This window comes from Euprymna scolopes, chromosome 18, assembly GCF_053919585.1.
Source record: "Euprymna scolopes isolate OS-2025 chromosome 18, ASM5391958v1, whole genome shotgun sequence".
NCBI classification, from domain to species: domain Eukaryota; kingdom Metazoa; phylum Mollusca; class Cephalopoda; order Sepiida; family Sepiolidae; genus Euprymna; species Euprymna scolopes.
Window position 1 is genome coordinate 128181909 of NC_136499.1, and position 20686 is coordinate 128202594.

Here is a 20686-nt window from a genome sequence, read left to right on the forward strand (position 1 = left end):
TTTGGTAAATAAATATTGAAATTGTAATAGTTAAAATTATGGCACGTCTTCGCTTACGGCCATATCACGTTGAAAACACCGGTTCTCGTCCGATCCCCGAAGTTAAGCAACGTAGAGCCTGGTCAGTACTTAGATGGGTGACCGCTTGGGAATACCAGGTGCTGTAAGCATTTCACCTGAATTTTTGGAAAAACTCATAAAAATGCGTTCGATTTTAATGTAAAATATTAGATAAAAAAACAAAAAACAAAATATCATTAAATTATCAGATTTGGTAAATAAATATTGAAATTGTAATAGTTAAAATTATGGCACGTCTTCGTTTACGGCCATATCACGTTGAAAACACCGGTTCTCGTCCGATCCCCTAAGTTAAGCAACGTAGAGCCTGGTCAGTACTTAGATGGGTGACCGCTTGGGAATACCAGGTGCTGTAAGCATTTCCCCTGAATTTTTGGATAACTCATAAAAATGCGTTCGATTTTAATGTAAAATATTAGGTAAAAAAAACAAAAAACAAAATATCATTACATTATCCGATTTGGTAAATAATATTGAAATTGTAATAGTTCAAATTATGGCACGTCTTCGCTTACGGCCATATCACGTTGAAAACACCGGTTCTCGTCCGATCCCCGGAGTTAAGCAACGTAGAGCCTGGTCAGTACTTAGATGGGTGACCGCTTGGGAATACCAGGTGCTGTACGCATTTCCCCTGAATTTTTGGAAAAACTCATAAAAATGCGTTCGATTTTAATGTAAAACATTAGATAAAAATACAAAAAACAAAATATCATTTCATTATCAGATTTGGTAAATAAATATTGAAATTGTAATAGTTAAAATTATGGCACGTCTTCGCTTACGGCCATATCACGTTGAAAACACCGGTTCTCGTCCGATCCCCGAAGTAAAGCAACGTAGAGCCTGGTCAGTATTAGATGGGTGACCGCTTGGTAATACCAGGTGCTGTAAGCATTTCCCCTGAATTTTTGGAAAAACTCATAAAAATGCGTTCGATTTTAATGTAAAATATTAGATAAAAAAAACAAAAAACAAAATATCATTACATTATAAGATTTGGTAAATAAATATTAAAATTGTAATAGTTAAAATTATGGCACGTCTTCGCTTACGGCCATATCACGTTGAAAACACCGGTTCTCGTCCGATCCCCGAAGTTAAGCAACGTAGAGCCTGGTCAGTACTTAGATGGGTGACCGCTTGGGAATACCAGGTGCTGTAAGCATTTTCCCTGAATTTTTGGAAAAACTCATAAAAATGCGTTCGATTTTAATGTAAAATATTAGGTAAAAAAAACAAATAAAGTATCATTAAATTATCAGATTTGGTAAATAAATATTGAAATTGTAATAGTTAAATTTATCGCACTTCTTCGCTTACGGCCATATCACGTTGAAAACACCGGTTCTCGTCCGATCCCCGGAGTTAAGCAACGTAGAGCCTGGTCAGTACTTTGATGGGTGACCGCTTGGGAATACCAGGTGCTGTAAGCATTTCCCCGTAATTTTTGGAAAAATTCATAAAAATGCGTTCGATTTTAATGTAAAATACTAGATAAAAAAACAAAAAACAAAATATCATTACATTATCAGATTTGGTAAATAAATATTGAAATTGTAATAGTTAAAATTATGGCACGTCTTCGCTTTCGGCCATATCACGTTGAAAACACCGGTTCTCGTCCGATCCCCGAAGTTAAGCAACGTAGAGCCTGGTCAGTACTTAGATGGGTGACCGCTTGGGAATACCAGGTGCTGTAAGCATTTCACCTGAATTTTTGGAAAAACTCATAAAAATGCGTTCGATTTTAATGTAAAATATTAGATAAAAAAACAAAAAACAAAATATCATTAAATTATCAGATTTGGTAAATAAATATTGAAATTGTAATAGTTAAAATTATGGCACGTCTTCGTTTACGGCCATATCACGTTGAAAACACCGGTTCTCGTCCGATCCCCTAAGTTAAGCAACGTAGAGCCTGGTCAGTACTTAGATGGGTGACCGCTTGGGAATACCAGGTGCTGTAAGCATTTCCCCTGAATTTTTGGATAACTCATAAAAATGCGTTCGATTTTAATGTAAAATATTAGGTAAAAAAAACAAAAAACAAAATATCATTACATTATCCGATTTGGTAAATAATATTGAAATTGTAATAGTTCAAATTATGGCACGTCTTCGCTTACGGCCATATCACGTTGAAAACACCGGTTCTCGTCCGATCCCCGAAGTTAAGCAACGTAGAGCCTGGTCAGTACTTAGATGGGTGACCGCTTGGGAATACCTGGTGCTGTACGCATTTCCCCTGAATTTTTGGAAAAACTCATAAAAATGCGTTCGATTTTAATGTAAAACATTAGATAAAAAAACAAGAAACAAAATATCATTTCATTATCAGATTTGGTAAATAAATATTGAAATTGTAATAGTTAAAATTATGGCACGTCTTCGCTTACGGCCATATCACGTTGAAAACACCGGTTCTCGTCCGATCCCCGAAGTTAAGCAACGTAGAGCCTGGTCAGTACTTAGATGGGTGACCGCTTGGTAATACCAGGTGCTGTAAGCATTTCCCCTGAATTTTTGGAAAAACTCATAAAAATGCGTTCGATTTTAATGTAAAATATTAGATAAAAAAAACAAAAAACAAAATATCATTACATTATAAGATTTGGTAAATAAATATTAAAATTGTAATAGTTAAAATTATGGCACGTCTTCGCTTACGGCCATATCACGTTGAAAACACCGGTTCTCGTCCGATCCCCGAAGTTAAGCAACGTAGAGCCTGGTCAGTACTTAGATGGGTGACCGCTTGGGAATACCAGGTGCTGTAAGCATTTTCCCTGAATTTTTGGAAAAACTCATAAAAATGCGTTCGATTTTAATGTAAAATATTAGGTAAAAAAAACAAATAAAGTATCATTAAATTATCAGATTTGGTAAATAAATATTGAAATTGTAATAGTTAAATTTATCGCACTTCTTCGCTTACGGCCATATCACGTTGAAAACACCGGTTCTCGTCCGATCCCCGGAGTTAAGCAACGTAGAGCCTGGTCAGTACTTTGATGGGTGACCGCTTGGGAATACCAGGTGCTGTAAGCATTTCCCCGTAATTTTTGGAAAAATTCATAAAAATGCGTTCGATTTTAATGTAAAATACTAGATAAAAAAACAAAAAACAAAATATCATTACATTATCAGATTTGGTAAATAAATATTGAAATTGTAATAGTTAAAATTATGGCACGTCTTCGCTTACGGCCATATCACGTTGAAAACACCGGTTCTCGTCCGATCCCCGAAGTTAAGCAACGTAGAGCCTGGTCAGTACTTAGATGGGTGACCGCTTGGGAATACCAGGTGCTGTAAGCATTTCCCCTGAATGTTTGGAAAAACTCATAAAAATGCGTTCGATTTTAATGTAAAATATTAGGTAAAAAAAACAAATAAAGTATCATTAAATTATCAGATTTGGTAAATAAATATTGAAATTGTAATAGTTAAAATTATGGCACGTCTTCGTTTACGGCCATATCACGTTGAAAACACCGGTTCTCGTCCGATCCCCGAAGTTAAGCAACGTAGAGCCTGGTCAGTACTTAGATGGGTGACCGCTTGGGAATACCAGGTGCTGTAAGCATTTCCCCTGAATTTTTGGAAAAACTTATAAAAATGCGTTCGATTTTAATGTAAAATAATAGGTAAAAAAAACAAATAAAGTATCATTAAATTATCAGATTTTCTAAATAATTATTGAAATTGTAATAGTTAAAATTATGGCACGTCTTCGCTTACGGCCATATCACGTTGAAAACACCGGTTCTCGTCCGATCCCCGAAGTTAAGCAACGTAGAGCCTGGTCAGTACTTAGATGGGTGACCGCTTGGGAATACCAGGTGCTGTAAGCATTTCCCCTGAATTTTTGGAAAAACTCATAAAAATGCGTTCGATTTTAATGTAAAATATAAGATAAACAAACAAAAAACAAAATATCATTACATTATCACATTGTGTAAATAAATATTGAAATTGTAATAGTTAAAATTATGGCACGTGTTCTCTTACGGCCATATCACGTTGGAAACACCGGTTCTCGTCCGATCCCCGAAGTTAAGCAACGTAGAGCCTGGTCTGTACTTAGATGGGTGACCGCTTGGGAATACCAGGTGCTGTAAGCATTTCCCCTGAATTTTTGGAAAAACTCATAAAAATGCGTTCGATTTTAATGTAAAATATTAGATAAAAAAAACAAATAAAGTATCATTAAATTATCAGATTTGGTAAATAAATATTGAAATTGTAATAGTTAAATTTATCGCACTTCTTCGCTTACGGCCATATCACGTTGAAAACACCGGTTCTCGTCCGATCCCCGAAGTTAAGCAACGTAGAGCCTGGTCAGTACTTAGATGGGTGACCGCTTGGGAATACCAGGTGCTGTAAGCATTTCCCCTGAATTTTTGGATAACTCATAAAAATGCGTTCGATTTTAATGTAAAATATTAGATAAAAAAACAAAAAACAAAATATCATTACATTATCAGATTTGGTAAATAATATTGAAATTGTAATAGTTCAAATTATGGCACGTCTTCGCTTACGGCCATATCACGTTGAAAACACCGGTTCTCGTCCGATCCCCGAAGTTAAGCAACGTAGAGCCTGGTCAGTACTTAGATGGGTGACCGCTTGGGAATACCAGGTGCTGTACGCATTTCCCCTGAATTTTTGGAAAAACTCATAAAAATGCGTTCGATTTTAATGTAAAACATTAGATAAAAAAACAAAAAACAAAATATCATTTCATTATCAGATTTGGTAAATAAATATTGAAATTGTAATAGTTAAAATTATGGCACGTCTTCGCTTACGGCCATATCACGTTGAAAACACCGGTTCTCGTCCGATCCCCGAAGTTAAGCAACGTAGAGCTTGGTCAGTACTTAGATGGGTGACCGCTTGGTAATACCAGGTGCTGTAAGCATTTCCCCTGAATTTTTGGAAAAACTCATAAAAATGCGTTCGATTTTAATGTAAAATATTAGATAAAAAACAAAAAACAAAATATCATTACATTATAAGATTTGGTAAATAAATATTAAAATTGTAATAGTTAAAATTATGGCACGTCTTCGCTTACGGCCATATCACGTTGAAAACACCGGTTCTCGTCCGATCCCCGAAGTTAAGCAACGTAGAGCCTGGTCAGTACTTAGATGGGTGACCGCTTGGGAATACCAGGTGCTGTAAGCATTTCACCTGAATTTTTGGAAAAACTCATAAAAATGCGTTCGATTTTAATGTAAAATATTAGGTAAAAAAAACAAATAAAGTATCATTAAATTATCAGATTTGGTAAATAATTATTGAAATTGTAATAGTTAAAATTATGGCACGTCTTCTCTTACGGCCATATCACGTTGAAAACACCGGTTCTCGTCCGATCCCCGAAGTTAAGCAACGTAGAGCCTGGTCAGTACTTAGATGGGTGACCGCTTGGGAATACCAGGTGCTGTAAGCATTTCCCCTGAATTTTTGGAAAAACTCATAAAAATGCGTTCGATTTTAATGTAAAATAATAGGTAAAAAAAACAAATAAAGTATCATTAAATTATCAGATTTGGTAAATAATTATTGAAATTGTAATAGTTAAAATTATGGCACGTCTTCGCTTACGGCCATATCACGTTGAAAACACCGGTTCTCGTCCGATCCCCGAAGTTAAGCAACGTAGAGCCTGGTCAGTACTGAGATGGGTGACCGCTTGGGAATACCAGGTGCTGTAAGCATTTCCCCTGAATTTTTGGAAAAACTCATAAAAATGCGTTCGATTTTAATGTAAAATATTAGATAAACAAACAAAAAACAAAATATCATTACATTATCACATTGTGTAAATAAATATTGAAATTGTAATAGTTAAAATTATGGCACGTGTTCTCTTACGGCCATATCACGTTGGAAACACCGGTTCTCGTCCGATCCCCGAAGTTAAGCAACGTAGAGCCTGGTCAGTACTTAGATGGGTGACCGCTTGGGAATACCAGGTGCTGTAAGCATTTCCCCTGAATTTTTGGAAAAACTCATAAAAATGCGTTCGATTTTAATGTAAAATATTAGATAAAAAAACAAAAAACAAAATATCATTTCATTATCAGATTTGGTAAATAAATATTGAAATTGTAATAGTTAAAATTATCGCACTTCTTCGCTTACGGCCATATCACGTTGAAAACACCGGTTCTCGTCCGATCCCCGAAGTTAAGCAACGTAGAGCCTTGTCAGTACTTAGATGGGTGACCGCTTCGGAATACCAGGTGCTGTAAGCATTGCCCCTGAATTTTTGGAAAAACTCATAAAAATGCGTTCGATTTTAATGTAAAATATTAGATAAAAAAACAAAAAACAAAATATCATTAAATTATCAGATTTGGTAAATAAATATTGAAATTGTAATAGTTAAAATTATGGCACGTCTTCGTTTACGGCCATATCACGTTGAAAACACCGGTTTTCCGATCCCCGAAGTTAAGCAACGTAGAGCCTGGTCAGTACTTAGATGGGTGACCGCTTGGGAATACCAGGCGCTGTAAGCATTTCCCCTGAATTTTTGGAAAAACTCATAAAAATGCGTTCGATTTTAATGTAAAATATTAGGTAAAAAAAACAAATAAAGTATCATTAACTTATCAGATTTGGTAAATAAATATTGAAATTGTAATAGTTAAAATTATGGCACGTCTTCGTTTACGGCCATATCACGTTGAAAACACCGGTTCTCGTCCGATCCCCGAAGTTAAGCAACGTAGAGCCTGGTCAGTACTTAGATGGGTGACCGCTTGGGAATACCAGGTGCTGTAAGCATTTCCCCTGAATTTTTGGAAAAACTCATAAAAATGCGTTCGATTTTAATGTAAAATATTAGGTAAAACAAACAAAAAACAAAATATCATTACATTATCAGATTTGGTAAATAAATATTGAAATTGTAATAGTTAAAATTATGGCACGTCTTCGCTTACGGCCATATCACGTTGAAAACACCGGTTCTCGTCCGATCCCCGAAGTTAAGCAACGTAGAGCCTGGTCAGTACTTAGATGGGTGACCGCTTGGGAATACCAGGTGCTGTAAGCATTAACCCCTGAATTTTTGGAAAAACTCATAAAAATGCGTTCGATTTTAATGTAAAATATTAGATAAAAAAACAAAAAACAAAATATCATTTCATTATCAGATTTGGTAAATAAATATTGAAATTGTAATAGTTAAAATTATGGCACGTCTTCGCTTACGGCCATATCACGTTGAAAACACCGGTTCTCGTCCGATCCCCGAAGTTAAGGAACGTAGAGCCTGGTCAGTACTTAGATGGGTGACCGCTTGGGAATACCAGGTGCTGTAAGCATTTCACCTGAATTTTTGGAAAAACTCATAAAAATGCGTTCGATTTTAATGTAAAATATTAGATAAAAAAAAACAAAAAACAAAATATCATTACATTATCAGATTTGGTAAATAAATATTGAAATTGTAATAGTTAAAATTATGGCACGTCTTCGCTTATGGCCATATCACGTTGAAAACACCGGTTCTCGTCCGATCCCTGAAGTTAAGCAACGTAGAGCCTGGTCAGTACTTAGATGGGTGACCGCTTGGGAATACCAGGTGCTGTAAGCATTTCACCTGAATTTTTGGAAAAACTCATAAAAATGCGTTCGATTTTTATGTAAAATATTAGATAAAAAAACAAAAAACAAAATATCATTTCATTATCAGATTTGGTAAATAAATATTGAAATTGTAATAGTTAAAATTATGGCACGTCTTCGCTTACGGCCATATCACGTTGAAAACACCGGTTCTCGTCCGATCCCCGAAGTTAAGCAACGTAGAGCCTGGTCAGTACTTAGATGGGTGACCGCTTGGGAATACCAGGTGCTGTAAGCATTTCCCCTGAATTTTTGGAAAAACTCATAAAAATGCGTTCGATTTTAATGTAAAATATTAGATAAAAAAACAAAAAACAAAATATCATTTCATTATCAGATTTGGTAAATAAATATTGAAATTGTAATAGTTAAAATTATGGCACGTCTTCGCTTACGGCCATATCACGTTGAAAACACCGGTTCTCGTCCGATCCCCGAAGTTAAGCAACGTAGAGCCTGGTCAGTACTTAGATGGGTGACCGCTTGGGAATACCAGGTGCTGTAAGCATTTCCCCTGAATTTTTGGAAAACTCATAAAAATGCGTTCGATTTTAATGTAAAATATTAGGTAAAAAAAACAAAAAACAAAATATCATTACATTATCCGATTTGGTAAATAAATATTGAAATTGTAATAGTTAAAATTATGGCACGTCTTCGCTTACGGCCATATCACGTTGAAAACACCGGTTCTCGTCCGATCCCCGAAGTTAAGCAACGTAGAGCCTGGTCAGTACTTAGATGGGTGACCGCTTGGGAATACCAGGTGCTGTAAGCATTTCACCTGAATTTTTGGAAAAACTCATAAAAATGCGTTCGATTTTAATGTAAAATATTAGATAAAAAAAAACAAAAAACAAAATATCATTACATTATCAGATTTGGTAAATAAATATTGAAATTGTAATAGTTAAAATTATGGCACGTCTTCGCTTATGGCCATATCACGTTGAAAACACCGGTTCTCGTCCGATCCCTGAAGTTAAGCAACGTAGAGCCTGGTCAGTACTTAGATGGGTGACCGCTTGGGAATACCAGGTGCTGTAAGCATTTCACCTGAATTTTTGGAAAAACTCATAAAAATGCGTTCGATTTTAATGTAAAATATTAGATAAAAAAACAAAAAACAAAATATCATTTCATTATCAGATTTGGTAAATAAATATTGAAATTGTAATAGTTAAAATTATGGCACGTCTTCGCTTACGGCCATATCACGTTGAAAACACCGGTTCTCGTCCGATCCCCGAAGTTAAGCAACGTAGAGCCTGGTCAGTACTTAGATGGGTGACCGCTTGGGAATACCAGGTGCTGTAAGCATTTCCCCTGAATTTTTGGAAAAACTCATAAAAATGCGTTCGATTTTAATGTAAAATATTAGATAAAAAAACAAAAAACAAAATATCATATCATTATCAGATTTGGTAAATAAATATTGAAATTGTAATAGTTAAAATTATGGCACGTCTTCGCTTACGGCCATATCACGTTGAAAACACCGGTTCTCGTCCGATCCCCGAAGTTAAGCAACGTAGAGCCTGGTCAGTACTTAGATGGGTGACCGCTTGGGAATACCAGGTGCTGTAAGCATTTCCCCTGAATTTTTGGAAAACTCATAAAAATGCGTTCGATTTTAATGTAAAATATTAGGTAAAAAAAACAAAAAACAAAATATCATTACATTATCCGATTTGGTAAATAAATATTGAAATTGTAATAGTTAAAATTATGGCACGTCTTCGCTTACGGCCATATCACGTTGAAAACACCGGTTCTCGTCCGATCCCCGAAGTTAAGCAACGTAGAGCCTGGTCAGTACTTAGATGGGTGACCGCTTGGGAATACCAGGTGCTGTAAGCATTTCACCTGAATTTTTGGAAAAACTCATAAAAATGCGTTCGATTTTAATGTAAAATATTAGATAAAAAAACAAAAAACAAAATATCATTAAATTATCAGATTTGGTAAATAAATATTGAAATTGTAATAGTTAAAATTATGGCACGTCTTCGCTTACGGCCATATCACGTTGAAAACACCGGTTCTCGTCCGATCCCCGAAGTTAAGCAACGTAGAGCCTGGTCAGTACTTAGATGGGTGACCGCTTGGGAATACCAGGTGCTGTAAGCATTTCCCCTGAATTTTTGGAAAAACTCATAAAAATGCGTTCGATTTTAATGTAAAATATTAGATAAAAAAACAAAAAACAAAATATCATTAAATTATCAGATTTGGTAAATAAATATTGAAATTGTAATAGTTAAAATTATGGCACGTCTTCGTTTACGGCCATATCACGTTGAAAACACCGGTTCTCGTCCGATCCCCGAAGTTAAGCAACGTAGAGCCTGGTCAGTACTTAGATGGGTGACCGCTTGGGAATACCAGGTGCTGTAAGCATTTCCCCTGAATTTTTGGATAACTCATAAAAATGCGTTCGATTTTAATGTAAAATATTAGGTAAAAAAAACAAAAAACAAAATATCATTACATTATCCGATTTGGTAAATAATATTGAAATTGTAATAGTTCAAATTATGGCACGTCTTCGCTTACGGCCATATCACGTTGAAAACACCGGTTCTCGTCCGATCCCCGAAGTTAAGCAACGTAGAGCCTGGTCAGTACTTAGATGGGTGACCGCTTGGGAATACCAGGTGCTGTACGCATTTCCCCTGTATTTTTGGAAAAACTCATAAAAATGCGTTCGATTTTAATGTAAAACATTAGATAAAAAAACAAAAAACAAAATATCATTTCATTATCAGATTTGGTAAATAAATATTGAAATTGTAATAGTTAAAATTATGGCACGTCTTCGCTTACGGCCATATCAGGTTGAAAACACCGGTTCTCGTCCGATCCCCGAAGTTAAGCAACGTAGAGCCTGGTCAGTACTTAGATGGGTGACCGCTTGGGAATACCAGGTGCTGTAAGCATTTCGCCTGAAGTTTTGGAAAAACTCATAAAAATGCGTTCGATTTTAATGTAAAATATTAGGTAAAAAAAACAAATAAAGTATCATTAAATTATCAGATTTGGTAAATAAATATTGAAATTGTAATAGTTAAATTTATCGCACTTCTTCGCTTACGGCCATATCACGTTGAAAACACCGGTTCTCGTCCGATCCCCGGAGTGAAGCAACGTAGAGCCTGGTCAGTACTTTGATGGGTGACCGCTTGGGAATACCAGGTGCTGTAAGCATTTCCCCGTAATTTTTGGAAAAATTTATAAAAATGCGTTCGATTTTAATGTAAAATACTAGATAAAAAAACAAAAAACAAAATATCATTACATTATCAGATTTGGTAAATAAATATTGAAATTGTAATAGTTAAAATTATGGCACGTCTTCGCTTACGGCCATATCACGTTGAAAACACCGGTTCTCGTCCAATCCCCGAAGTTAAGCAACGTAGAGCCTGGTCAGTACTTAGATGGGTGACCGCTTGGGAATACCAGGTGCTGTAAGCATTTCCCCTGAATTTTTGGAAAAACTCATAAAAATGCGTTCGATTTTAATGTAAAATGTTAGGTAAAAAAACAAATAAAGTATCATTAAATTATCAGATTTGGTAAATAAATATTGAAATTGTAATAGTTAAAATTATGGCACGTCTTCGCTTACGGCCATATCACGTTGAAAACACCGGTTCTCGTCCGATCCCCGAAGTTAAGCAACGTAGAGCCTGGTCAGTACTTAGATGGGTGACCGCTTGGGAATACCAGGTGCTGTAAGCATTTCCCCTGAATTTTTGGAAAAACTCATAAAAATGCGTTCGATTTTAATGTAAAATATTAGGTAAAAAAAACAAATAAAGTATCATTAAATTATCAGATTTGGTAAATAATTATTGAAATTGTAATAGTTAAAATTATGGCGCGTCTCCTCTTGCGGCCATATCACGTTGAAAACACCGGTTCTCGTCCGATCCCCGAAGTTAAGCAACGTAGAGCCTGGTCAGTACTTAGATGGGTGACCGCTTGGGAATACCAGGTGCTGTAAGCATTTCCCCTGAATTTTTGGAAAAACTCATAAAAATGCGTTCGATTTTAATGTAAAATAATAGGTAAAAAAAACAAATAAAGTATCATTAAATTATCAGATTTGGTAAATAATTATTGAAATTGTAATAGTTAAAATTATGGCACGTCTTCGCTTACGGCCATATCACGTTGAAAACACCGGTTCTCGTCCGATCCCCGAAGTTAAGCAACGTAGAGCCTGGTCAGTACTTAGATGGGTGACCGCTTGGGAATACCAGGTGCTGTAAGCATTTCCCCTGAATTTTTGGAAAAACTCATAAAAATGCGTTCGATTTTAATGTAAAATATTAGGTAAAAAAAACAAATAAAGTATCATTAAATTATCAGATTTGGTAAATAAATATTGAAATTGTAATAGTTAAATTTATCGCACTTCTTCGCTTACGGCCATATCACGTTGAAAACACCGGTTCTCGTCCGATCCCCGAAGTTAAGCAACGTAGAGCCTGGTCAGTACTTTGATGGGTGACCGCTTGGGAATACCAGGTGCTGTAAGCATTTCCCCGTAATTTTTGGAAAAATTCATAAAAATGCGTTCGATTTTAATGTAAAATACTAGATAAAAAAACAAAAAACAAAATATCATTACATTATCAGAGTTGGTAAATAAATATTGAAATTGTAATAGTTAAAATTATGGCACGTCTTCGCTTACGGCCATATCACGTTGAAAACACCGGTTCTCGTCCGATCCCCGAAGTTAAGGAACGTAGAGCCTGGTCAGTACTTAGATGGGTGACCGCTTTGGAATACCAGGTGCTGTAAGCATTTCCCCTGAATTTTTGGAAAAACTCATAAAAATGCGTTCGATTTTAATGTAAAATATTAGGTAAAAAAACAAATAAAGTATCATTAAATTATCAGATTTGGTAAATAAATATTGAAATTGTAATAGTTAAAATTATCGCACTTCTTCGCTTACGGCCATATCACGTTGAAAACACCGGTTCTCGTCCGATCCCCGAAGTTAAGCAACGTAGAGCCTTGTCAGTACTTAGATGGGTGACCGCTTCGGAATACCAGGTGCTGTAAGCATTTCCCCTGAATTTTTGGAAAAACTCATAAAAATGCGTTCGATTTTAATGTAAAATATTAGATAAAAAAACAAAAAACAAAATATCATTACATTATAAGATTTGGTAAATAAATTTAAAAATTGTAATAGTTAAAATTATGGCACGTCTTCGCTTACGGCCATATCACGTTGAAAACACCGGTTCTCGTCCGATCCCCGACGTTAAGCAACGTAGAGCCTTGTCAGTACTTAGATGGGTGACGGCCTGGGAATACCAGGTGCTGTAAGCATTTCCCCTGAATTTTTGGAAAAACTCATAAAAATGCGTTCGATTTTAATGTAAAATATTAGGTAAAAAAAAACAAAAAAAGTATCATTAAATTATCAGATTTGGTAAACAATTATTGAAATTGTAATAGTTAAAATTATGGCACGTCTTCGCTTACGGCCATATCACGTTGAAAACACCGGTTCTCGTCCGATCCCCGAAGTTAAGCAACGTAGAGCCTGGTCAGTACTTAGATGGGTGACTGCTTGGGAATACCAGGTACTGTAAGAATTTCCCCTGAATTTTTGGAAAAACTCATAAAAATGCGTTCGGTTTTAATGTAAAATAATAGGTAAAAAAAACAAATAAAGTATCATTAACTTATCAGATTTGGTAAATAATTATTGAAATTGTAATAGTTAAAATTATGGCACGTCTTCGCTTACGGCCATATTACGTTGAAAACACCGGTTCTCGTCCGATCCCCACAGTTAAGCAACGTAGAGCCTGGTCAGTACTTAGATGGGTGACCGCTTGGGAATACCAGGTGCTGTAAGAATTTCCCCTGAATTTTTGGAAAAACTCATAAAAATGCGTTCGATTTTAATGTAAAATATTAGATAAAAAAACAAAAAACAAAATATCATTACATTATCAGATTTGGTAAATAATTATTGAGATTGTAATAGTTAAAATTATGGCACGTCGTCGCTTACGGCCATATCACGTTGAAAACACCGGTTCTCGTCCGATCCCCGAAATTAAGAAACGTAGAGCCTGGTCAGTACTTAGATGGGTGACTGCTTGGGAATACGAGGTGCTGTAAGCATTTCCCCTGAATTTTTGGAAACACTCATAAAAATGCGTTCGATTTTAATGTAAAATATTAGATAAAAAAACAAAAAACAAAATATCATTACACTATCAGATTTGGTAAATAAATATTGAAATTGTAATAGTTAAAATTATGGCACGTGTTCTCTTACGGCCATATCACGTTGGAAACACCGGTTCTCGTCCGATCCCCGAAGTTAAGCAACGTAGAGCCTGGTCAGTACGTAGATTGGTGACCGCTTGGGAATACCAGGTGCTGTAAGCATTTCCCCTGAATTTTTGGAAAAACTCATAAAAATGCGTTCGATTTTAATGTAAAATATTAGGTAAAAAAAACAAATAAAGTATCATTAAATTATCAGATTTGGTAAATAAATATTGAAATTGTAATAGTTAAAATTATGGCACGTCGTCGCTTACGGCCATATCACGTTGAAAACACCGGTTCTCGTCCGATCCCCGAAGTTAAGCAACGTAGAGCCTGGTCAGTACTTAGATGGGTGACCGCTTGGGAATACCAGGTGCTGTAAGCATTTCCCCTGAATTTTTGGAAAAACTAATAAAAATGCGTTCGATTTTAATGTAAAATATTAGGTAAAAAAAACAAATAAAGTATCATTAAATTATCAGATTTGGTAAATAAATATTGAAATTGTAATAGTTAAAATTATGGCACGTCGTCGCTTACGGCCATATCACGTTGAAAACACCGGTTCTCGTCCGATCCCCGAAGTTAAGCAACGTAGAGCCTGGTCAGTACTTAGATGGGTGACCGCTTGGGAATACCAGGTGCTGTAAGCATTTCCCCTGAATTTTTGGAAAAACTAATAAAAATGCGTTCGATTTTAATGTAAAATATTAGGTAAAAAAAACAAATAAAGTATCATTAAATTATCAGATTTGGTAAATAAATATTGAAATTGTAATAGTTAAAATTATGGCACGTCGTCGCTTACGGCCATATCACGTTGAAAACACCGGTTCTCGTCCGATCCCCGAATTTAGCAACGTAGAGCCTGGTCAGTACTTAGATGGGTGACCGCTTGGGAATACCAGGTGCTGTAAGCATTTCCCCTGAATTTTTGGAAAAACAAATAAAAATGCGTTCGATTTTAATGTAAAATATTAGGTAAAAAAAACAAATAAAGTATCATTAAATTATCAGATTTGGTAAATAAATATTGAAATTGTAATAGTTAAAATTATGGCACGTCGTCGCTTACGGCCATATCACGTTGAAAACACCGGTTCTCGTCCGATCCCCGAAGTTAAGCAACGTAGAGCCTGGTCTGTACTTAGATGGGTGACCGCTTGGGAATACCAGGTGCTGTAAGCATTTCCCCTGAATTTTTGGAAAAACTAATAAAAATGCGTTCGATTTTAATGTAAAATATTAGGTAAAAAAAAACAAATAAAGTATCATTAAATTATCAGATTTGGTAAATAAATATTGAAATTGTAATAGTTAAAATTATGGCACGTCGTCGCTTACGGCCATATCACGTTGAAAACACCGGTTCTCGTCCGATCCCCGAAGTTAAGCAACGTAGAGCCTGGTCAGTACTTAGATGGGTGACCGCTTGGGAATACCAGGTGCTGTAAGCATTTCCCCTGAATTTTTGGAAAAACTAATAAAAATGCGTTCGATTTTAATGTAAAATATTAGGTAAAAAAAACAAATAAAGTATCATTAAATTATCAGATTTGGTAAATAAATATTGAAATTGTAATAGTTAAAATTATGGCACGTCGTCGCTTACGGCCATATCACGTTGAAAACACCGGTTCTCGTCCGATCCCCGAAGTTAAGCAACGTAGAGCCTGGTCAGTACTTAGATGGGTGACCGCTTGGGAATACCAGGTGCTGTAAGCATTTCCCCTGAATTTTTGGAAAAACTAATAAAAATGCGTTCGATTTTAATGTAAAATATTAGGTAAAAAAAACAAATAAAGTATCATTAAATTATCAGATTTGGTAAATAAATATTGAAATTGTAATAGTTAAAATTATGGCACGTCGTCGCTTACGGCCATATCACGTTGAAAACACCGGTTCTCGTCCGATCCCCGAAGTTAAGCAACGTAGAGCCTGGTCAGTACTTAGATGGGTGACCGCTTGGGAATACCAGGTGCTGTAAGCATTTCCCCTGAATTTTTGGAAAAACAAATAAAAATGCGTTCGATTTTAATGTAAAATATTAGGTAAAAAAAACAAATAAAGTATCATTAAATTATCAGATTTGGTAAATAAATATTGAAATTGTAATAGTTAAAATTATGGCACGTCGTCGCTTACGGCCATATCACGTTGAAAACACCGGTTCTCGTCCGATCCCCGAAGTTAAGCAACGTAGAGCCTGGTCAGTACTTAGATGGGTGACCGCTTGGGAATACCAGGTGCTGTAAGCATTTCCCCTGAATTTTTGGAAAAACTCATAAAAATGCGTTCGATTTTAATGTAAAATATTAGATAAAAAAACAAAAAACAAAATATCATTACATTATAAGATTTGGTAAATAAATATTAAAATTGTAATAGTTAAAATTACGGAACGTCTTCGCTTACGGCCATATCACGTTGAAAACACCGGTTCTCGTCCGATCCCCGAAGTTAAGCAATGTAGAGCCTGGTCAGTACTTAGATTGGTGACCGCTTGGGAATACCAGGTGCTGTAAGCATTTCCCCTGAATTTTTGGAAAAACTCATAAAAATGCGTTCGATTTTAATGTAAAATATTAGGTAAAAAAAACAAATAAAGTATCATTACATTATCAGATTTGGTAAATAAATATTGAAATTGTAATAGTTAAATTTATTGCACTTCTTCACTTACGGCCATATCACGTTGAAAACACCGGTTCTCGTCCGATCCCCGAAGTTAAGCAACGTAGAGCCTGGTCAGTACTTAGATGAGTGACCGCTTGGGAATACCAGGTGCTGTAAGCATTTCCCCTGAATTTTTGGAAAAACTCATAAAAATGCGTTCGATTTTAATGTAAAATATTAGGTAAAAAAAAAACAAAAAACAAAATATCATTAAATTGTCAGATTTGGTAATAAATATTGAAATTGTAATAGTTAAATTTATCGCACTTCTTCGCTTACGGCCATATCACGTTGAAAACACCGGCTCTCGTCCGATCCCCGAAGTTAAGCAACATAGAGCCTGGTCAGTACTTAGATGGGTGACCGCTTGGGAATACCAGGTGCTGTAAGCATTTCCCCTGAATTTTTGGAGACACTCATAAAAATGCGTTCGATTTTAATGTAAAATATTAGGTAAAAAAAACAAATAAAGTATCATTAAATTATCAGATTTGGTAAATAATTATTGAAATTGTAATAGTTAAAATTATGGCACGTCTTCGCTTACGGCCATATCACGTTGAAAACACCGGTTCTCGTCCGATCCCCGAAGTTAAGCAACGTAGAGCCTGGTCAGTACTTAGATTGGTGCCCGCTTTGGAATACCAGGTGCTGTAAGCATTTCCCCTGAATTTTTGGAAAAACTCATAAAAATGCGTTCGATTTTAATGTAAAATATTAGATAAAAAAACAAAAAACAAAATATCATTACATTATCACATTGGGTAAATAAATATTGAAATTGTAATAGTTAAAATTATGGCACGTCTTCTGTTACGGCCATATCACGTTGGAAACACCGGTTCTCGTCCGATCCCCGAAGTTAAGCAACGTAGAGCCTGGTCAGTACTGAGATGGGTGACCGCTTGGGAATACCAGGTGCTGTAAGCATTTCCCCTGAATTTTTGGAAAAACTCATAAAAATGCGTTCGATTTTAATGTAAAAAATTAGATAAAAAAAACAAAAAACAAAATATCATTACATTATCAGATTTGGTAAATAAATATTGAAATTGTAATAGTTAAAATTATGGCACGTCTTCGCTTACGGCCATATCACGTTGAAAACACCGGTTCTCGTCCGATCCCCGAAGTTAAGCAATGTAGAGCCTGGTCAGTACTTAGATGGGTGACCGCTTGGGAATACCAGGTGCTGTAAGCATTTCCCCTGAATTTTTGGAAAAACTCATAAAAATGCGTTCGATTTTAATGTAAAATATTAGATAAAAAAACAAAAAACAAAATATCATTACATTATAAGATTGGGTAAATAAATATTAAAATTGTAATAGTTAAAATTATGGCACGTCTTCGCTTACGGCCATATCACGTTGAAAACACCGGTTCTCGTCCGATCCCCGAAGTTAAGCAACGTAGAGCCTGGTCAGTACTTAGATGGGTGACCGCTTGGGAATACCAGGTGCTGTAAGCATTTCCCCTTAATTTTTGAAAAAACTCATAAAAATGCGTTCGATTTTAATGTAAAATATTAGGTAAAAAAAACAAATAAAGTATCATTAAATTATCAGATTTTGTAAATAATTATTGAAATTGTAATAGTTAAAATTATGGCACGTCTTCGCTTACGGCCATATCACGTTGAAAACACCGGTTCTCGTCCGATCCCCGAAGTTAAGCAACGTAGAGCCTGGTCAGTACTTAGATGGGTGACCGCTTGGGAATACCAGGTGCTGTAAGCATTTCCCCTGAATTTTTGGAAAAACTCATAAAAATGCGTTCGATTTTAATGTAAAATAATAGGTAAAAAAAACAAATAAAGTATCATTAAATTATCAGATTTGGTAAATAATTATTGAAATTGTAATAGTTAAAATTATGGCACGTCTTCGCTTACGGCCATATCACGTTGAAAACACCGGTTCTCGTCCGATCCTCGAAGTTAAGCAACATAGAGCCTGGTCAGTACTAAGATGGGTGACCGCTTGGGAATACCAGGTGCTGTAAGCATTTCCCCTGAATTTTTGGAAAAACTCATAAAAATGCGTTCGATTTTAATGTAAAATATTAGGTAAAAAAAACAAATAAAGTATCATTAATTTATCAGATTTGGTAAATAATTATTGAAATTGTAATAGTTAAAATTATGGCACGTCTTCGCTTACGGCCATATCACGTTGAAAACACCGGTTCTCGTCCGATCCCCGAAGTTAAGCAACGTAGAGCCTGGTCAGTACTTTGATGGGTGACCGCTTGGGAATACCAGATGCTGTAAGCATTTCCCCTGAATTTTTGGAAAAACTCATAAAAATGCGTTCGATTTTAATGTAAAATATTAGATAAAAAAACAAAAAACAAAATATCATTACATTATCAGAGTTGGTAAATAAATATTGAAATTGTAATAGTTAAAATTATGGCACGTCTTCGCTTACGGCCATATCACGTTGAAAACACCGGTTCTCGTCCGATCCCCGAAATTAAGCAACGTAGAGCCTGGTCAGTACTTAGATGGGTGACCGCTTGGGAATACCAGGTGCTGTAAGCATTTCCCCTGAATTTTTGGAAAAACTCATAAAAATGCGTTCGATTTTAATGTAAAATATAAGATAAAAAAACAAAAAACAAAATATCATTACATTATCACATTGGGTAAATAAATATTGAAATTGTAATAGTTAAAATTATGGCACGTCTTCGCTTACGGCCATATCACGTTGAAAACACCGGTTCTCGTCCGATCCCCGAAGTTAAGCAACGTAGAGCCTGGTCAGTACTTAGATGGGTGACCGCTTGGGAATACCAGGTGCTGTAAGCATTTCCCCTGAATTTTTGGAAAAACTCATAAAAATGCGTTCGATTTTAATGTAAAATATTAGATAAAAAAACAAAAATATTAGATAAAAAAACAAAAAACAAAATATCATTACATTATCAGAGTTGGTAAATAAATATTGAAATTGTAATAGTTAAAATTATGGCACGTCTTCGCTTACGGCCATATCACGTTGAAAACACCGGTTCTCGTCCGATCCCCGAAGTTAAGCAACGTAGAGCCTGGTCAGTACTTAGATGGGTGACCGCTTGGGAATACCAGGTGCTGTAAGCATTTCCCCTGAATTTTTGGAAAAACTCATAAAAATGCGTTCGATTTTAAATGTAAAATATTAGGTAAAAAAAACAAATAAAGTATCATTAAATTATCAGATTTGGTAAATAAATATTGAAATTGTAATAGTTAAAATTATGGCACGTCTTCGCTTACGGCCATATCACGTTGAAAACACCGGTTCTCGTCCGATCCCCGAAATCAGGCAACGTAGAGCCTGGTCAGTACTTAGATGGGTGACTGCTTGGGAATACCAGGTGCTGTAAGCATTTCCCCTGAATTTTTGGAAAAACTCATAAAAATGCGTTCGATTTTAATGTAAAATATTAGATAAAAAAACAAAAATATTAGATAAAAAAATAAAAAACAAAATATCATTACATTACAAGATTTGGTAAATAAATTTTAAAATTGTAATAGTTAAAATTATGGCACGTCTTCGCTTACGGCCATATCACGTTGAAAACACCGGTTCTCGTCCGATCCCCGAAGTTAAGCAACGTAGAGCCTCGTCAGTACTTAGATGGGTGACCGCTTGGGAATACCAGGTGCTGTAAGCATTTCCCCTGAATTTTTGAAAAAACTCATAAAAATGCGTTCGATTTTAATGTAAAATACTAGATAAAAAAACAAAAAACAAAATATCATTAAATTATCAGATTTGGTAAATAAATATTGAAATTGTAATAGTTAAATTTATCGCACTTCTTCGCTTTCGGCCATATCACGTTGAAAACACCGGTTCTCGTCCGATCCCCGAAGTTAAGCAACGTAGAGCCTGGTCAGTACTTAGATGGGTGACCGCTTCGGAATACCCGGTGCTGTAAGCATTTCCCCTGAATT

General features: G+C 35.5%; 74 non-coding genes and 3 pseudogenes across 74 annotated transcripts; all 77 read left to right on the forward strand.

Annotated features, from left to right (window-relative positions):
- Positions 1-51: 51 nt before the first annotated feature.
- On the forward strand, positions 52-170 carry LOC145299312 (5S ribosomal RNA). The gene has a single exon (XR_013871574.1). It is a non-coding gene; the product is annotated as a 5S ribosomal RNA (ribosomal RNA).
- Positions 171-321: 151 nt separating this feature from the next.
- LOC145300679 (5S ribosomal RNA) lies at positions 322-440 on the forward strand. Its single transcript, XR_013872893.1, has one exon. It is a non-coding gene; the product is annotated as a 5S ribosomal RNA (ribosomal RNA).
- Positions 441-590: 150 nt separating this feature from the next.
- LOC145300692 (5S ribosomal RNA) lies at positions 591-709 on the forward strand. Its single transcript, XR_013872905.1, has one exon. It is a non-coding gene; the product is annotated as a 5S ribosomal RNA (ribosomal RNA).
- A 151-nt stretch (positions 710-860) lies between these two features.
- Positions 861-978, forward strand: LOC145301182 (5S ribosomal RNA). The gene has a single exon (XR_013873383.1). It is a non-coding gene; the product is annotated as a 5S ribosomal RNA (ribosomal RNA).
- Positions 979-1130: 152 nt separating this feature from the next.
- LOC145299313 (5S ribosomal RNA) lies at positions 1131-1249 on the forward strand. Its single transcript, XR_013871575.1, has one exon. It is a non-coding gene; the product is annotated as a 5S ribosomal RNA (ribosomal RNA).
- A 149-nt stretch (positions 1250-1398) lies between these two features.
- On the forward strand, positions 1399-1517 carry LOC145299763 (5S ribosomal RNA). Its single transcript, XR_013872009.1, has one exon. It is a non-coding gene; the product is annotated as a 5S ribosomal RNA (ribosomal RNA).
- A 151-nt stretch (positions 1518-1668) lies between these two features.
- LOC145299909 (5S ribosomal RNA) lies at positions 1669-1787 on the forward strand. Its single transcript, XR_013872150.1, has one exon. It is a non-coding gene; the product is annotated as a 5S ribosomal RNA (ribosomal RNA).
- Positions 1788-1938: 151 nt separating this feature from the next.
- Positions 1939-2057, forward strand: LOC145300680 (5S ribosomal RNA). Its single transcript, XR_013872894.1, has one exon. It is a non-coding gene; the product is annotated as a 5S ribosomal RNA (ribosomal RNA).
- A 150-nt stretch (positions 2058-2207) lies between these two features.
- On the forward strand, positions 2208-2326 carry LOC145300105 (5S ribosomal RNA). The gene has a single exon (XR_013872340.1). It is a non-coding gene; the product is annotated as a 5S ribosomal RNA (ribosomal RNA).
- A 151-nt stretch (positions 2327-2477) lies between these two features.
- Positions 2478-2596, forward strand: LOC145300535 (5S ribosomal RNA). Its single transcript, XR_013872752.1, has one exon. It is a non-coding gene; the product is annotated as a 5S ribosomal RNA (ribosomal RNA).
- A 152-nt stretch (positions 2597-2748) lies between these two features.
- LOC145299314 (5S ribosomal RNA) lies at positions 2749-2867 on the forward strand. The gene has a single exon (XR_013871576.1). It is a non-coding gene; the product is annotated as a 5S ribosomal RNA (ribosomal RNA).
- Positions 2868-3016: 149 nt separating this feature from the next.
- On the forward strand, positions 3017-3135 carry LOC145299764 (5S ribosomal RNA). The gene has a single exon (XR_013872010.1). It is a non-coding gene; the product is annotated as a 5S ribosomal RNA (ribosomal RNA).
- A 151-nt stretch (positions 3136-3286) lies between these two features.
- Positions 3287-3405, forward strand: LOC145299315 (5S ribosomal RNA). The gene has a single exon (XR_013871577.1). It is a non-coding gene; the product is annotated as a 5S ribosomal RNA (ribosomal RNA).
- A 149-nt stretch (positions 3406-3554) lies between these two features.
- Positions 3555-3673, forward strand: LOC145299491 (5S ribosomal RNA). Its single transcript, XR_013871746.1, has one exon. It is a non-coding gene; the product is annotated as a 5S ribosomal RNA (ribosomal RNA).
- A 149-nt stretch (positions 3674-3822) lies between these two features.
- On the forward strand, positions 3823-3941 carry LOC145299316 (5S ribosomal RNA). The gene has a single exon (XR_013871578.1). It is a non-coding gene; the product is annotated as a 5S ribosomal RNA (ribosomal RNA).
- Positions 3942-4092: 151 nt separating this feature from the next.
- On the forward strand, positions 4093-4211 carry LOC145300383 (5S ribosomal RNA). The gene has a single exon (XR_013872608.1). It is a non-coding gene; the product is annotated as a 5S ribosomal RNA (ribosomal RNA).
- Positions 4212-4360: 149 nt separating this feature from the next.
- Positions 4361-4479, forward strand: LOC145299318 (5S ribosomal RNA). Its single transcript, XR_013871580.1, has one exon. It is a non-coding gene; the product is annotated as a 5S ribosomal RNA (ribosomal RNA).
- Positions 4480-4628: 149 nt separating this feature from the next.
- LOC145300067 (5S ribosomal RNA) lies at positions 4629-4747 on the forward strand. Its single transcript, XR_013872303.1, has one exon. It is a non-coding gene; the product is annotated as a 5S ribosomal RNA (ribosomal RNA).
- A 151-nt stretch (positions 4748-4898) lies between these two features.
- Positions 4899-5017, forward strand: LOC145300853 (5S ribosomal RNA). Its single transcript, XR_013873063.1, has one exon. It is a non-coding gene; the product is annotated as a 5S ribosomal RNA (ribosomal RNA).
- Positions 5018-5167: 150 nt separating this feature from the next.
- On the forward strand, positions 5168-5286 carry LOC145299320 (5S ribosomal RNA). The gene has a single exon (XR_013871581.1). It is a non-coding gene; the product is annotated as a 5S ribosomal RNA (ribosomal RNA).
- Positions 5287-5435: 149 nt separating this feature from the next.
- LOC145299762 (5S ribosomal RNA) lies at positions 5436-5554 on the forward strand. The gene has a single exon (XR_013872008.1). It is a non-coding gene; the product is annotated as a 5S ribosomal RNA (ribosomal RNA).
- A 149-nt stretch (positions 5555-5703) lies between these two features.
- On the forward strand, positions 5704-5822 carry LOC145298895 (5S ribosomal RNA). Its single transcript, XR_013871163.1, has one exon. It is a non-coding gene; the product is annotated as a 5S ribosomal RNA (ribosomal RNA).
- A 151-nt stretch (positions 5823-5973) lies between these two features.
- On the forward strand, positions 5974-6092 carry LOC145299765 (5S ribosomal RNA). Its single transcript, XR_013872011.1, has one exon. It is a non-coding gene; the product is annotated as a 5S ribosomal RNA (ribosomal RNA).
- Positions 6093-6243: 151 nt separating this feature from the next.
- Positions 6244-6362, forward strand: LOC145300986 (5S ribosomal RNA). Its single transcript, XR_013873190.1, has one exon. It is a non-coding gene; the product is annotated as a 5S ribosomal RNA (ribosomal RNA).
- Positions 6363-6513: 151 nt separating this feature from the next.
- Positions 6514-6629, forward strand: LOC145301377 (5S ribosomal RNA; annotated as a pseudogene).
- Positions 6630-6778: 149 nt separating this feature from the next.
- LOC145299492 (5S ribosomal RNA) lies at positions 6779-6897 on the forward strand. The gene has a single exon (XR_013871747.1). It is a non-coding gene; the product is annotated as a 5S ribosomal RNA (ribosomal RNA).
- Positions 6898-7049: 152 nt separating this feature from the next.
- Positions 7050-7168, forward strand: LOC145299321 (5S ribosomal RNA). The gene has a single exon (XR_013871582.1). It is a non-coding gene; the product is annotated as a 5S ribosomal RNA (ribosomal RNA).
- A 152-nt stretch (positions 7169-7320) lies between these two features.
- On the forward strand, positions 7321-7439 carry LOC145300418 (5S ribosomal RNA). Its single transcript, XR_013872641.1, has one exon. It is a non-coding gene; the product is annotated as a 5S ribosomal RNA (ribosomal RNA).
- Positions 7440-7592: 153 nt separating this feature from the next.
- LOC145300259 (5S ribosomal RNA) lies at positions 7593-7711 on the forward strand. The gene has a single exon (XR_013872490.1). It is a non-coding gene; the product is annotated as a 5S ribosomal RNA (ribosomal RNA).
- A 151-nt stretch (positions 7712-7862) lies between these two features.
- LOC145299322 (5S ribosomal RNA) lies at positions 7863-7981 on the forward strand. The gene has a single exon (XR_013871583.1). It is a non-coding gene; the product is annotated as a 5S ribosomal RNA (ribosomal RNA).
- Positions 7982-8132: 151 nt separating this feature from the next.
- On the forward strand, positions 8133-8251 carry LOC145299323 (5S ribosomal RNA). The gene has a single exon (XR_013871584.1). It is a non-coding gene; the product is annotated as a 5S ribosomal RNA (ribosomal RNA).
- Positions 8252-8402: 151 nt separating this feature from the next.
- LOC145299324 (5S ribosomal RNA) lies at positions 8403-8521 on the forward strand. Its single transcript, XR_013871585.1, has one exon. It is a non-coding gene; the product is annotated as a 5S ribosomal RNA (ribosomal RNA).
- Positions 8522-8674: 153 nt separating this feature from the next.
- Positions 8675-8793, forward strand: LOC145300260 (5S ribosomal RNA). The gene has a single exon (XR_013872491.1). It is a non-coding gene; the product is annotated as a 5S ribosomal RNA (ribosomal RNA).
- Positions 8794-8944: 151 nt separating this feature from the next.
- Positions 8945-9063, forward strand: LOC145299325 (5S ribosomal RNA). The gene has a single exon (XR_013871586.1). It is a non-coding gene; the product is annotated as a 5S ribosomal RNA (ribosomal RNA).
- A 151-nt stretch (positions 9064-9214) lies between these two features.
- On the forward strand, positions 9215-9333 carry LOC145299326 (5S ribosomal RNA). The gene has a single exon (XR_013871587.1). It is a non-coding gene; the product is annotated as a 5S ribosomal RNA (ribosomal RNA).
- Positions 9334-9484: 151 nt separating this feature from the next.
- LOC145299327 (5S ribosomal RNA) lies at positions 9485-9603 on the forward strand. Its single transcript, XR_013871588.1, has one exon. It is a non-coding gene; the product is annotated as a 5S ribosomal RNA (ribosomal RNA).
- A 151-nt stretch (positions 9604-9754) lies between these two features.
- On the forward strand, positions 9755-9873 carry LOC145299328 (5S ribosomal RNA). Its single transcript, XR_013871589.1, has one exon. It is a non-coding gene; the product is annotated as a 5S ribosomal RNA (ribosomal RNA).
- Positions 9874-10024: 151 nt separating this feature from the next.
- On the forward strand, positions 10025-10143 carry LOC145299493 (5S ribosomal RNA). The gene has a single exon (XR_013871748.1). It is a non-coding gene; the product is annotated as a 5S ribosomal RNA (ribosomal RNA).
- A 150-nt stretch (positions 10144-10293) lies between these two features.
- On the forward strand, positions 10294-10412 carry LOC145300069 (5S ribosomal RNA). The gene has a single exon (XR_013872305.1). It is a non-coding gene; the product is annotated as a 5S ribosomal RNA (ribosomal RNA).
- A 151-nt stretch (positions 10413-10563) lies between these two features.
- On the forward strand, positions 10564-10682 carry LOC145300362 (5S ribosomal RNA). The gene has a single exon (XR_013872588.1). It is a non-coding gene; the product is annotated as a 5S ribosomal RNA (ribosomal RNA).
- A 149-nt stretch (positions 10683-10831) lies between these two features.
- On the forward strand, positions 10832-10950 carry LOC145300335 (5S ribosomal RNA). Its single transcript, XR_013872563.1, has one exon. It is a non-coding gene; the product is annotated as a 5S ribosomal RNA (ribosomal RNA).
- A 151-nt stretch (positions 10951-11101) lies between these two features.
- Positions 11102-11220, forward strand: LOC145300416 (5S ribosomal RNA). Its single transcript, XR_013872639.1, has one exon. It is a non-coding gene; the product is annotated as a 5S ribosomal RNA (ribosomal RNA).
- A 148-nt stretch (positions 11221-11368) lies between these two features.
- Positions 11369-11487, forward strand: LOC145299330 (5S ribosomal RNA). Its single transcript, XR_013871591.1, has one exon. It is a non-coding gene; the product is annotated as a 5S ribosomal RNA (ribosomal RNA).
- A 149-nt stretch (positions 11488-11636) lies between these two features.
- On the forward strand, positions 11637-11755 carry LOC145300273 (5S ribosomal RNA). The gene has a single exon (XR_013872503.1). It is a non-coding gene; the product is annotated as a 5S ribosomal RNA (ribosomal RNA).
- A 149-nt stretch (positions 11756-11904) lies between these two features.
- LOC145299331 (5S ribosomal RNA) lies at positions 11905-12023 on the forward strand. Its single transcript, XR_013871592.1, has one exon. It is a non-coding gene; the product is annotated as a 5S ribosomal RNA (ribosomal RNA).
- A 149-nt stretch (positions 12024-12172) lies between these two features.
- LOC145298964 (5S ribosomal RNA) lies at positions 12173-12291 on the forward strand. The gene has a single exon (XR_013871230.1). It is a non-coding gene; the product is annotated as a 5S ribosomal RNA (ribosomal RNA).
- A 151-nt stretch (positions 12292-12442) lies between these two features.
- On the forward strand, positions 12443-12561 carry LOC145300909 (5S ribosomal RNA). Its single transcript, XR_013873117.1, has one exon. It is a non-coding gene; the product is annotated as a 5S ribosomal RNA (ribosomal RNA).
- Positions 12562-12709: 148 nt separating this feature from the next.
- Positions 12710-12828, forward strand: LOC145300987 (5S ribosomal RNA). Its single transcript, XR_013873191.1, has one exon. It is a non-coding gene; the product is annotated as a 5S ribosomal RNA (ribosomal RNA).
- Positions 12829-12979: 151 nt separating this feature from the next.
- Positions 12980-13098, forward strand: LOC145301271 (5S ribosomal RNA). The gene has a single exon (XR_013873470.1). It is a non-coding gene; the product is annotated as a 5S ribosomal RNA (ribosomal RNA).
- Positions 13099-13248: 150 nt separating this feature from the next.
- LOC145301069 (5S ribosomal RNA) lies at positions 13249-13367 on the forward strand. Its single transcript, XR_013873270.1, has one exon. It is a non-coding gene; the product is annotated as a 5S ribosomal RNA (ribosomal RNA).
- A 149-nt stretch (positions 13368-13516) lies between these two features.
- On the forward strand, positions 13517-13635 carry LOC145301174 (5S ribosomal RNA). The gene has a single exon (XR_013873375.1). It is a non-coding gene; the product is annotated as a 5S ribosomal RNA (ribosomal RNA).
- A 151-nt stretch (positions 13636-13786) lies between these two features.
- Positions 13787-13905, forward strand: LOC145301405 (5S ribosomal RNA; annotated as a pseudogene).
- Positions 13906-14056: 151 nt separating this feature from the next.
- Positions 14057-14175, forward strand: LOC145301246 (5S ribosomal RNA). The gene has a single exon (XR_013873446.1). It is a non-coding gene; the product is annotated as a 5S ribosomal RNA (ribosomal RNA).
- Positions 14176-14324: 149 nt separating this feature from the next.
- On the forward strand, positions 14325-14443 carry LOC145299332 (5S ribosomal RNA). The gene has a single exon (XR_013871593.1). It is a non-coding gene; the product is annotated as a 5S ribosomal RNA (ribosomal RNA).
- A 149-nt stretch (positions 14444-14592) lies between these two features.
- On the forward strand, positions 14593-14711 carry LOC145299333 (5S ribosomal RNA). Its single transcript, XR_013871594.1, has one exon. It is a non-coding gene; the product is annotated as a 5S ribosomal RNA (ribosomal RNA).
- A 149-nt stretch (positions 14712-14860) lies between these two features.
- LOC145301301 (5S ribosomal RNA) lies at positions 14861-14978 on the forward strand. Its single transcript, XR_013873498.1, has one exon. It is a non-coding gene; the product is annotated as a 5S ribosomal RNA (ribosomal RNA).
- Positions 14979-15127: 149 nt separating this feature from the next.
- Positions 15128-15246, forward strand: LOC145299706 (5S ribosomal RNA). Its single transcript, XR_013871954.1, has one exon. It is a non-coding gene; the product is annotated as a 5S ribosomal RNA (ribosomal RNA).
- A 150-nt stretch (positions 15247-15396) lies between these two features.
- On the forward strand, positions 15397-15515 carry LOC145299334 (5S ribosomal RNA). Its single transcript, XR_013871595.1, has one exon. It is a non-coding gene; the product is annotated as a 5S ribosomal RNA (ribosomal RNA).
- Positions 15516-15664: 149 nt separating this feature from the next.
- On the forward strand, positions 15665-15783 carry LOC145299336 (5S ribosomal RNA). Its single transcript, XR_013871596.1, has one exon. It is a non-coding gene; the product is annotated as a 5S ribosomal RNA (ribosomal RNA).
- A 149-nt stretch (positions 15784-15932) lies between these two features.
- Positions 15933-16051, forward strand: LOC145299337 (5S ribosomal RNA). Its single transcript, XR_013871597.1, has one exon. It is a non-coding gene; the product is annotated as a 5S ribosomal RNA (ribosomal RNA).
- A 149-nt stretch (positions 16052-16200) lies between these two features.
- LOC145299338 (5S ribosomal RNA) lies at positions 16201-16319 on the forward strand. The gene has a single exon (XR_013871598.1). It is a non-coding gene; the product is annotated as a 5S ribosomal RNA (ribosomal RNA).
- A 151-nt stretch (positions 16320-16470) lies between these two features.
- LOC145300903 (5S ribosomal RNA) lies at positions 16471-16589 on the forward strand. The gene has a single exon (XR_013873111.1). It is a non-coding gene; the product is annotated as a 5S ribosomal RNA (ribosomal RNA).
- A 149-nt stretch (positions 16590-16738) lies between these two features.
- LOC145300861 (5S ribosomal RNA) lies at positions 16739-16857 on the forward strand. The gene has a single exon (XR_013873071.1). It is a non-coding gene; the product is annotated as a 5S ribosomal RNA (ribosomal RNA).
- A 153-nt stretch (positions 16858-17010) lies between these two features.
- On the forward strand, positions 17011-17129 carry LOC145300340 (5S ribosomal RNA). Its single transcript, XR_013872567.1, has one exon. It is a non-coding gene; the product is annotated as a 5S ribosomal RNA (ribosomal RNA).
- Positions 17130-17278: 149 nt separating this feature from the next.
- Positions 17279-17397, forward strand: LOC145301225 (5S ribosomal RNA). The gene has a single exon (XR_013873426.1). It is a non-coding gene; the product is annotated as a 5S ribosomal RNA (ribosomal RNA).
- Positions 17398-17548: 151 nt separating this feature from the next.
- On the forward strand, positions 17549-17667 carry LOC145300624 (5S ribosomal RNA). The gene has a single exon (XR_013872838.1). It is a non-coding gene; the product is annotated as a 5S ribosomal RNA (ribosomal RNA).
- A 152-nt stretch (positions 17668-17819) lies between these two features.
- Positions 17820-17938, forward strand: LOC145299546 (5S ribosomal RNA). The gene has a single exon (XR_013871799.1). It is a non-coding gene; the product is annotated as a 5S ribosomal RNA (ribosomal RNA).
- Positions 17939-18089: 151 nt separating this feature from the next.
- LOC145299339 (5S ribosomal RNA) lies at positions 18090-18208 on the forward strand. Its single transcript, XR_013871599.1, has one exon. It is a non-coding gene; the product is annotated as a 5S ribosomal RNA (ribosomal RNA).
- Positions 18209-18357: 149 nt separating this feature from the next.
- LOC145299340 (5S ribosomal RNA) lies at positions 18358-18476 on the forward strand. Its single transcript, XR_013871600.1, has one exon. It is a non-coding gene; the product is annotated as a 5S ribosomal RNA (ribosomal RNA).
- Positions 18477-18625: 149 nt separating this feature from the next.
- LOC145300761 (5S ribosomal RNA) lies at positions 18626-18744 on the forward strand. The gene has a single exon (XR_013872972.1). It is a non-coding gene; the product is annotated as a 5S ribosomal RNA (ribosomal RNA).
- Positions 18745-18893: 149 nt separating this feature from the next.
- On the forward strand, positions 18894-19012 carry LOC145300342 (5S ribosomal RNA). The gene has a single exon (XR_013872569.1). It is a non-coding gene; the product is annotated as a 5S ribosomal RNA (ribosomal RNA).
- A 151-nt stretch (positions 19013-19163) lies between these two features.
- Positions 19164-19282, forward strand: LOC145300285 (5S ribosomal RNA). Its single transcript, XR_013872515.1, has one exon. It is a non-coding gene; the product is annotated as a 5S ribosomal RNA (ribosomal RNA).
- Positions 19283-19433: 151 nt separating this feature from the next.
- On the forward strand, positions 19434-19552 carry LOC145299342 (5S ribosomal RNA). Its single transcript, XR_013871602.1, has one exon. It is a non-coding gene; the product is annotated as a 5S ribosomal RNA (ribosomal RNA).
- Positions 19553-19724: 172 nt separating this feature from the next.
- Positions 19725-19843, forward strand: LOC145299343 (5S ribosomal RNA). Its single transcript, XR_013871603.1, has one exon. It is a non-coding gene; the product is annotated as a 5S ribosomal RNA (ribosomal RNA).
- A 150-nt stretch (positions 19844-19993) lies between these two features.
- Positions 19994-20112, forward strand: LOC145301337 (5S ribosomal RNA; annotated as a pseudogene).
- A 172-nt stretch (positions 20113-20284) lies between these two features.
- On the forward strand, positions 20285-20403 carry LOC145300736 (5S ribosomal RNA). Its single transcript, XR_013872947.1, has one exon. It is a non-coding gene; the product is annotated as a 5S ribosomal RNA (ribosomal RNA).
- Positions 20404-20554: 151 nt separating this feature from the next.
- On the forward strand, positions 20555-20673 carry LOC145300814 (5S ribosomal RNA). Its single transcript, XR_013873025.1, has one exon. It is a non-coding gene; the product is annotated as a 5S ribosomal RNA (ribosomal RNA).
- Positions 20674-20686: the final 13 nt, after the last annotated feature.